Genomic DNA, 11,364 nt, shown 5'->3' on the forward strand with positions numbered 1-11,364 from the left:
ATATTATCCGCAAGCCAACGGACAAGTTGAGGCAATCAACAAGGTCCTGAAGTGTATGTTGCAAGGGGTGATCGGGGTTCATAAAAGAAGATGGCACCTAATCCTGTACTCGGCTTTGTGGGATTACTGAACCTTGGTAACGAACGCAACCGGGTTCACACCTTTTCAACTGGTGTATGTCCTGGAAGCAGTCTTACCAATCCAGTGCGAAATTTCGTCGCTTAAACTCGCAATCGACCTCCTCCCCGGAACTTCAGAAGAAGAGGCTCGTTTCTTGGAATTAATCCAGTTGGATGAAACCCGTCGTGATGCCGCTTTGGCTAACGAAGCTCATAAGAAACGAGTCAAAGCTCAGTTTGACAAAAGTATCAAACCCCGTGTCTTCTCAGAAGGTGATTTGGTCTTGCTTTATGACCAAGAATCCGATAAATTGGGAGCAGGTAAATTCAAGTCCTTATGGATGGGCCCCTATATTGTTAAAAGGGTGTTAGCAAAAGGAGCCTATGAGTTAATGGATTACAATGGAATTCCACTGGCGCAGCCCCGCAACGGGTTGTACCTCAAGCGTTACTATGCTTAATAGTAACCGACATGCTTTTGTTGTATTTTGTTTTCGCTAAAGTGTTTGTTCTGGTCGAGTGATCCACCTTTTTCCGTTGCAGATGTCGAACCTTCTAGAGACATGTGTTGGGTATGCCGACGGAGCGAGTCGTAGTTCGCGGAACCTGTCCTCCGCAGCCTGGGCCATTTTTGATCCAAGCGGCGAGTTAGTAAGTTTCAGAGGAGTTTGTATTGGGCAATCGACGAATAACATCGCTGAGTATAGCGCGTTGATAGAACTACTCTCTGATGCCATCACACGTGGCATACGCCGACTAATTGTCAGGCTAGACTCACAGCTCGTAATACTACAACTCAATGGTATATATTCTGTTCGCAATCCAGCTATTTATCGCATGTTCCTAAGGGTTAAGATCTTGGAAAGACGATTTGATTCAATTCAATATCAACATATTTCAAGAAACTTAAACACATTAACTGACTCATTAGCAAACTATGTGTTAGATAGACATTTGCAACATTTATAAAAAGGACACATCATCAAAAATTGTACATATGGATCACATAAATCAACCAGAATAAAACCCGAAAATCAAAATATATAAGCTGTTTATATAAGTTCATACATAATGTTCTATAACCAAGACAAAATTGGTCATATGACCTAAGAACTCAAAAGGATGCTAGGGGGCACCCTAGCCTAGTGGTGCTCATGATAGTATGTCACGGCCTGTGGAATCATGCGCAAGAGACGAGTCCATCGTCTAGGCACACCAATGGTATGCCGCTGCATCTGTAAAGGTAACTCGTCAATCTGTACATCCGGAAGGCCACGAGTAAGGCTCTCAACCTGCTCCTGCACAGCTGTAAGGGTCTCAGTGTCGTCAAGATCGCGAATAACAGCTCTCCTAGCAGGCTCCCCTGCTGGGGCAGCAGCTGGCGATCTCGGACGAACTGCTGGACGAACAGGACCAATATTTGCATGCACCCAAGAGTACAATTAAAAGTCTTGACAGAATAAAGCACAGCAACATTATGAGTAAGAACAATAAACAGTAATATGGTCAAAGAGTTTTACCAATGGTACCCCACTGCTCGCCATCCGGTAACACCAAATCCGGATCACCTCGGAAATCCATGCCCACATATGGATACTCAGAAAACGCCATCTCCTGGCGCTCGAACCACCTAAAGAAGGCCTCAGTAAAAGTAATCTGAGGTTGACCTGCATGCCTAGACATGTGGTCAACCCACCTCTGCATGCGTGGCTCGGTCGAGGAAGGCAAATCAAGTATGATGTACTGAGGCTGCATCAGTGGGATTTTCTCCAAGGCAAAGGCAGTCAGAATAGAACCAAATCCAAAGTTCTTCAGCTTCCCATCCTTTATCTTGGTCAATTGACTTTTCATCTGAACAAGTACTGCATCACACCAGTTGAATACTTTCGGCTGCAGGCACTCCAAGGCGTGCTGCATATAAGACCTGTTGGCAACATGTAGAGTTGCGCTACCGGCCATCCTACCAATAGTAAACAGAATGGACCTGAGAGCCCGATCAGTAATCTCACGGATAAAAATCTTGCCGTCTCTGCTCGGCTGAGAACCTTCCCTGCAATACTGGCGGACATAATCTCTGGTGGAATCAGTCCCCCGGGCCGTACCTGATAAGGAAACGAAGGCACCACGTCTTGACAACCCAGTCAAGAAGTACATGTCCTCTATGCTCAAGGGGATGGTCTTCCCCCTAATCTGGAATACTTGGTTAACAGGATCCCAAGCATCAAGCATATACTGCAGTAAAGAAATCTGTGCTCTCATACTGGAGATCCGGAAGAACTTCAGCAGGCCACAGTTCCGCAGCGCGTTCACCGTGACCAGGTCATGGAAGGCAATCATGTCCTCCTCTTCATGTTCTCGTTCTCGCCATGTAAGGGAAATTTTGCTCAAGTCACCCTGCAAAACAAACAAGAGAGAGAATGAGTTCCTGATTTGATGAAAAACTGGCGAAAAATTCATCAAAAATAACCTTAAAACTCAGTCCTTTTGAGCCCAGCGCAGGCAGGAAGTCTCCCACTTGCGCTGAGGGTCAGGCTGCCTTAAGGCAGCTTGACCTTCAGCGCAGGTTTCGAAAGGGAAACCTGCGCTGATCCTAGGGCGCCCTGGCAAAACCCCAGGGGCTCAGAAAGACTAGAAAACAGGCAAAAAACAGGAAAAGGAAACCATGAAAAGAAAGAGCTAGGGTCCAGCTCCTACCTGGTCCAGACGGCGCCGAAAATCGTCCGCAGAATCTCCCGGAATCAGCTGGTAAAAATCAAGGGGGAAGAGGCACCTCCAGAGCTCCAACAAACCAAATGCAAATGAAATGGTAAATGAGAGGTAAAAACACCTTTTAATGGCTTTTTACATAGTACAAAGTGAAATATTAGGGTTATAATCTCATTTTCATGCAAATATTATCCATTTCTAACATAGTTTGTTGCAGCAATTGAAAAATACAGTGCTACATTTGAAAAGAGAAAAGCTAGTAATGGTAAAAAATCAAAAATTTGACCACAATTCGAGCAGTTTTACCGCGGAATTTATGCTCGTTAAAAAATAGAAAAGCGAGATCCGAGCAGTTTTAGCGTCATAGTTCATGCTCGTTAAAAAATAAACATAAGCTTTTGAGCAAAGAGTTTCCTCCAGAGTTCAAGCTCATTAAAAAATGAACCTATTCCGGTAAATAACCATTGTGATCGTAAATTTATTAGCCATAAAAGCCTTGGTCGTGTTTGCACCCGCCACCTCCATTTCATTTGGCCAATCGTTCACCTCCATATGATTGTTTACCCATTTTGAGGAACAGCTGCGAAGAGTGATTTCACTTAGCCATCCTTGTGACACTGCCGTGATTGGAAAATTCCAACCTGTACCTGGAATCCGCTGCTATCCCTATTTATCACTCGTTCCTCAAAAGACGAGTCTTCTTTGAGCTCTTTTCATCTGACTCGTAAAATATGAAAAGTTTGCCGAGTTTTGGCCTTCCAGCTCGTTAAACGACCGGAAGAGCTATCCCTCTTCTAGATTTTAATCTTTTTGGACCTGAGGGATTATTGCACAAAAAGGTCGAGCGCTTGTTTTATTCGGCTCCTTAAAGTTATCGAAAATTCATCCCTTCTGTATTGTTTTATACTTTTTCGGACTTAAGGGATTAGATGACGAAAAAGGAATTTTGGAGTTAACTTTCTGTACCTTTTCAGACTCTCTAAAAATGAAAAGGACCGAGTTGTCTTTGTCGCTAGACTCGTTAAAATGATTAAATAGCGACAAACTTGTCTTTAGACGAGAACGAGTTTCCCTATCGCTAGGCTCGTTAAAACATAGCGATGGGCTTGCCCGAGGGGCAGGTTATAGAACAAGCATATGTTATCCTGCTCAAGCTTGACAAAAATAAAGAGGTACTGGTCAGAAATGACTCGGGAAAAATTGGGAGAACCTCAAAGCTTTGATGGTAGCAAGTCGCTCTTGAACATGACACTTTGACATCGGATTGGGTTGTTTCATTCACCGGTCTCATCACCATGGTCTTCGCCAAACCATCCGTATTTGGGGTAATGCTACCGATCCATCACATCAATGTCGTTATATGTTCAAGAGATGTGTTCAGAAAGAGTCAACCGTGTCCCATCCACTGCCATACATTATCCTTCATCCACCCATGATCGCCACCCTGAATCATATTTCACAGATTGTTTTCACCTCCACTAAAGTCATTAGCTCCATTCCGTGTCATTGATGTGGGATTCATTAAGGCCCTCCTTTGACGGATCGCTTCTTGTCGACTTCAGCTCATTATCCAAGAAGTTGATCTAGGAACACCCCCCCAGTACTTTGAAGCTTGCATGCCTCAATGGCAAGTTTCTCACTTCCGGCGACAGGTATACATCAATGACCTTCGACCAGAAGATTTTGCGTGGTGTTCGATGCCAAGTCCTTTATTCACACCACGTGAATTGTACTGTAGTACCTTGAGGATCATTGTCATTATTGGTGATTCCTCTCGCGCTTGTTAACGGTTTACATTATTGACCGGTAATCAAGCGATGTCTTTCCATGTTCGACTTCAGCGTAATTCTCACATGGATCGACTTGTACTTAGAGTGAAGATCGAACAAGATTGAAGACCCTGGATCTAGTTTCATCCATCCGGGCTACGATATATATTCAGGAAATATAAAGACATTTGTTATGTACATCATTGCAGCAGATGATCATCCTACTCAAAGGATGATAATTTCAGCAGAGAATTATCAGTCTACCATCAGACGATCGTCTGTTCTATGTACCAAAATGAATTTATAAAGCTGAGCATGGGAATGCCCACCTCAGCTAGATCATGAAAGCAGAATGAAAAATAATGTATTGTATTGTATTTTGTTACAGGGCACCTCTCAGCGATTGAATGAACTTCGGATCCTCCTGATAAAGCATTTCACCCGATAAACGACCTCATACTTTAGGGGGAAACTGTTATAGACATTTTTGTGCCTAACAGCATGAAGCATGAAATGTCAATAAACTGAGGGATCCAAAGTCCCTAAACATGTTGTTCTTACCCTTAGAGGAACAAGGTCAGCAAACCACAACACTGAAAATCAGTTCTCCACCTGAAAACACTCAAAAACAGGCTATTTGTGGATCATGTCAGCTGCTCCACTGAGCATCTGCGCTGAATGTCAACTGCTCCTCCTTGTACCTGCGCTGAAGGTCAAAATCAATGAAGGCTACCTGCGCTGGGCGAGATTAGCCAAGTGGCACAGTCATTCTGCAAGGTGTCAACCGCCCAGGAAGCTTCCAAACTGACACTTGGTTCAAGGAATTCACCCTATGATGAGTAAGAGGGTCTTGATCTCCAAGCGGAAGCAAGATTCTCCAAGTGGACTCAAGAACTGAAGATTAACTAAAGTGGGAGAGGACACTAGTCAGCTTTATGCCAGCCTCAAGCTGACTCATCCTTTCTCCAAATCTCCTATATATAGAGCTCTCTCATGAGGTCTAGGGAGGCTGGAATTTTGTGCAAGCAAGGAAGTGTTGTTGGTTTGTGTATAGAGCTATTGGGTGTTTTGCTTGAAGGAGGTGAAGAGGAGATTTCTTTCAGCTGGGAGGTGTTGCTGGATTGGGCCCATTGTGGTTGTAACTCTCTCAGAACTTTACTTCTATTATCAATAAAGTATTTGAGGTTCTTCTATGTGCATGTGTCTTTATGATGAATAGATGCTTGTATATTTGATTTATGCTAATCCTATAATCGATTATGGATGTATGCTTCTTGTAGTTTCCTCTTCTTGTGCTTTTACAGGATCTGTGTGTAGCTGGGCCGGTGAAAGGGAAAGGAGCTAGGAGCAAGCAGCAAGGAGTGAAGACTGGATCGACTATTAGCGCAAGATAACGGTTAGTAGATCATCCTTTTCTTCCCTCTCTCATCTCATAAAGAAGAAACTTTGAATAGCTTTGCATTCAGTTGTTGCTGAAGTACTATCACCTTCAGAGTGGGATAGAGGCATTCTGCATTAGATACTTTTCCCCCCAACAAATGGGTCTTTATTCTTGCATTAAAACAACACCAATTTCATTTCTTGAGGCATCACATTCCACAATAAAGGTTTTTGTGAATTCCAATGTAGCTAAGACTGGTGCTTGGCACATTGCCTCTTTAAGATGTTCAAAAGCCTTCGTTTCTTCTGGAGTCCATGAAAATGCATCTTTCTTCAATAATGTTGTTAGAGGTGATGTTATTCTCCCATAATTCTTAAGAAACTTACGATAATACCCTGTCAACCCGAGAAATCCTTGTAGATGCTTTACGGATGTGGGGATTTTTCATTCCTTAATCGTTTTAATTTTTCTAGGGTCTAAATTAACACCTTCATGAGATACAATATGACCCAAATATTCCACCTCTTATACTTCAAAGAAACAGTTGGAGATTTTTTGCATATAATTGTTTCTCCTCCAATAGTTTGAGCACCATGTCAACATGTTGGACATGATCCTTCCAAGACTTGCTATAGATTGCTATATCATCAAAAAATACTAACACAAATTTTCTAAGGAAGGGTTTGAAAATGGAATTCATCAAACCTTGAAATGTAGAATGTGCATTAGTAAGGCCAAAAGGCATGACCAAAAGTTCATAATGACCCTCATGAGTTCTAAATGTTGTTTTTTGAGTTTCTTCAGTCTTCATTCTGATTTGATGATATCCTGAACGAAGGTTGAACTTGGTGAAGTAAATTGATCCATGCAATTCATCCAATAATTCATCAATGACAGGAATGGGAAATTTATCTTTAATAGTGAGCTTTTTGAGCTCCCTATAATCTGGACACATGCGCCATGATCCATCCTTCTTGTGAACTAATACTACTGGAGCAGAGAAAGAACTTTGACTAGGTTGAATTATACCAGCCTCTAGCAATTTTGAAACCATACATTCAATTTCACTCTTTTGTACATAGGGATATCTGTAAGGCCTAATGTTTGGAGGAACACTTCCTAGAATCAAATTAATAGCATGATGATGATCAATAATAGGTGTAAGGCCCTTAGGAGTCTCAAATACCTTGGAATGATTGTCCAAGACTTTTTGGAGATCTGGAGAAATGGATGATTTCGATGTGGGAACCTCTAGTGAACATAATTGTGCAATTATGCCTCGTTGTTCTTTCTTTAGGAACTTTGTCATTCCGTTAGAGCTGATTATCTTTCTTGGTTTCCCTGCGATACCCCTTAATTCAACTTCCTTTCATTTTGAAGAGAATTTCATGAAAAGTTCTTGAAAATTAAAAGCTATTGTACCCAAGGATTATAGCCATTAGACTCCTAGTACAACATCAACACCACCCATTGGAATGGAAAGCATTGGGCTATTCAATACATATTCTCCCATGGATAGCATTATATTATGGCACTTTCCTAAGCAATTTATGGTTCCTCCACTTGCAACCATCACTTGACACTGTGGTGCTAGATATAGGAAGCAATTTAATTCCTTCACTATCTTACAATGAATAAAATTATTGGTACTTCCCAAATCAATCAATACTATTATCATCTTCTTCTTGATATGCCCTTTTATCTTGATAGTTTAAGGAGTGGTAATTCCAGCCGATGCATTACAAGATATGGTCAAATTCATTTCTTATTTTTCTAGGGTTTGTTACTGGTGTATCTCCTCTTCTTTTGACGTTCCTTGTTCCTTTTCTCCCTCCTCTTCACAAGCTATGTAAAATAATTTCTTCTCGGCACACTTATGACCTTTAGTGTATTTTCTATCACAACTGTAACAAAGCTCTTTTTCTCTTTTTTCTTCAAATTGTTGTGGTGTCAACCTTGTAGGTGGTGGCTGGCTAGGGGCAGTAACATTTCCATGTTGGCATTATGGCATAGCTTTGGAGCTATGGCATAGGTGTTTTCCTTGATGGCAACTCACTTAGGTGACAGATCTCAGTTCAGGCTCTCAGAATAAAGGAAAATATCTATACGTAGGTTCACCTAGATGAAGGCGCATATACACGCGGGTTAGACATTAAAAAGGCGGGTATGCATATACATGCACTTTCACGCAAGGAAAAGCACGTAGATGTTGGAGAACTTACTTTTGGTCCGTGGTATTTAGTCCTTGGTAATTGAACCTATGGTTTTGGGCCATGGTATCTCGTCAAGAGTGTTGATCCCAAGTATTGGGTCCATGGTGTTGTTTTCTTATGGTTTTGGACCCTGGTATTGTGGAAGGCCTAAGACTATAAAAGAGAAAGGAGATCATTTGGCAAAGTATGATCTAAATTATTGAATATTTGATAAAGTGCTAGATCTGAAATATTGATTGGGTTATGGTGCAGATCTAGATTTGAATAAAGGAGGAACCTTAGCGCAAATAGAAGGATAAGTTCTATTGATGGTTCATAATATTAAGGCTTGAATAATAGTATCTTTGTATGATTTTGATCCGTTATATGTGGCACATGCTTGATCTATAATTCTGGTAATCTGGGTTAATTAAAGTCTGAATATTTCAAATTATCCTTTATAAATATGTACGCAGGTTCAGTGAAGTGAAGGCGCGTATCCACACTGGTTCTGTGAGTAAAAATAGTGTATACACAGGTTGGTCCAAACAAAGAAGTGTATGCACGTAGGTTTCTGGTTATTGAAGTAGCGTACATCTCTTGAGTTTTGTTCTAGCTGCTTCTGTTCATTGCTGCAGTGTTCTGGGTTCAGAAGTGGGTGTGTGGTTACTGTTACTATGCTCTGGGTACAGCTGTCAGAGAAGTGTCTACTTGATTCAGTTCTAATTGGTGAAAAGGAGATTGTTTGATTCTTGATTATTGATTGATGTTCATGGATCCAGTCTAAAAATTTATGAAACGTGGTACCTGGAAGAAACAGAAGGTTGTAGCCTTCTGTAGGCTAGCACCTACATACTAGTATCTTGGCTAGTGCAAGAGCTAAGGGGGTTGTAGCTCCCTTCTAGGAGAAGCTGGAGAATGAGAGAGGGTTGTAGCTCTCTGCAGGTTATAGCCTACATACTAGTAAAGGACTGCACCAGTACGGAATCATTGTAAAAAGAAGCTTCTAATTAAAAGGAAGATAGAGATGAATTGCAGCAGGTGGTTTTCACCCACATTGGGTTTCCACCTTATATCTTGTGTTATTGTGTGTGATTGTCTTCTGCTCTGTTTCATTGTTTCTGGTTACTGTTTACTTGATTCAGATACACAGATTAATAGTCAACATCTGAAAGATAAAGTAAATTATAAGTTTGCATGGTATACACAGGTTTCCTTATATGTAGTTGCGTATATACGTTGTTTTAACTAACTAAAGTAGCGCATATGATCTAGATTTAAAAAGGGAATAATTGACTTGATAATACTGATTCACCCTCCCCTCTTAGTATTATTTCCAACAATTGGAATCAGAGCAGGTCCTTCTGAAGAAGCTTGATCACTTGAAGGAAGATCCATCATCATGAGCAACTACGAGAGAGAAGCATCTATTAGGCCACCAATTTTTGATGGCACCAACTTCGTCCATTGGAAGGTAAGAGTTACAGCCTATCTTCAATCTCATGGTACAGAAGTATGGGATATCATAGATACAGGGTATACTTTTCCATCCGTAACTCCTACAGATTCGGCTGGTAAGAAGCAATATGAAACAAATTCAAAGGCTGTAAATACTATATTAGGATGTCTATCTCAATCAGAATTCATCAAGGTTATTGTTATAGACATTTTTGGTCACTGCAACCCCAAGCATAAAATGTCCATAAACCAAGGGCTCCTGTTCTAACCCCTAAAGGAACAAGGTCAACTGAATACAGCTTCTCCCAGAAGTTCTTCATGAAAAACGGCTCAGAACTGGCCAAAACAGGATCATTTCACCTGCTCCATAGGCAAAGTGTGTTGCATCTCACCTAAGTACACTCTGTGGGTGCGTTGTATTTCAAAAATCCCTTCTATGGGGTGCGATGGGCGAGAAGTGACAAATGGCAGTGTCAATCCGCGAGGTGGAGAGGCATGGAATCTTCCAAAAACTTCTCCTGTGACACTTGCCTCTCTGAATTCGACCAAGGATGAGTAAGAGATCATCAATCTCCAAGTGGAAGAAAGAACTATCAGAGGGAAGACACTAATCAAATCACAAGCTGACTCATCTCCCTTACAGATATCTATATATGGATCCCTCATCCCAGAGATCCAGAGGCTGGAATTTTGCATCTTGTAATGAATTGCTATTAGTTTCTTAAGGCAACATCATAGTGTTGGGTGATCTAAGCTTTGTATGAGGTGAATAAGGGCTTACTTGCTGAGAGAATGATGCTGGGTTAGAACAACTGGTTGTAACTCCCTTGGCTCTTTCTTGATTATCAGTAAAAGCTATTCAAGTTTTCCTCCATACTCTTGTGTCGTTTATGTTTTATGCATTTGTATGGTCAATTTACATCTGATCCTAGATTGTTTATGATAATAAATCTAGGTTCTTGTATAGTGTTATGCTACTTTGATTCTACAGGTACTCTATGAAGCTGGGTGTACAAGGAAGCAAGTGGCAAAGGACTATCAGAAGAGAGAGGAATCGAACTAGGAGCCAAGCGCAAGACAGAGGTTGGTGTCCTCTATTCTTCTCTCATCTATCTTTCATAAAGGAAAAACGAAAGTAGCTTTACTTTGTTTGTTTCTAAGGTAGCTACCACACCTTAGTGGGATAAGCAGTTCTATATAGACACTTTTCCCCTTAACAAAATGGCGACTCCGCTGGGGAGCGACTAGGTTGTTTCTTTATCTACCTTGTTGTTTACTTTATAAACTTACAAACGGAGCCTGAAGTTGAGCCAGGTAGCTTTCGAACTGCATTTGTTATGCAAATGCAAAGTAGATAAATGCCGCTTCAGTCAATCTCCGGGTTTTTTTTATGAATTAAACAACTGATTTACAAACTCTCTAATTGCCCTTTGTGGTGGCTCTAGTAACCTCCTTATATCTACCCCTGTTGTTGATTTAATGATTACCATTTGCTCAGCCAAAACCCGTGAACTGAACTGCAAACTGTGATATGGAACCCAAACAAAGTCTCGTGCCTGGCCCAGTGTAGTCTTTGTTTTGTGAATCTTAACTTTAGCGCACTTCCCGAGTGTAGTAGGTGCGCAACATTTCAAATTCACTGTCTTACAGGTGCGCTGATCAGACTAGACATTGTTCTTGAATGTTGGTTTTTGTTCATTCTTTTCAGTTCTATTCATGAGTTTTGTTGCCTGTAACCA

Source organism: Pinus tabuliformis, chromosome 3_2, assembly GCF_031772625.1.
Source record: "Pinus tabuliformis cultivar Carrire ecotype Pingquan chromosome 3_2, CPIR1, whole genome shotgun sequence".
Classification (NCBI taxonomy): domain Eukaryota; kingdom Viridiplantae; phylum Streptophyta; class Pinopsida; order Pinales; family Pinaceae; genus Pinus; species Pinus tabuliformis.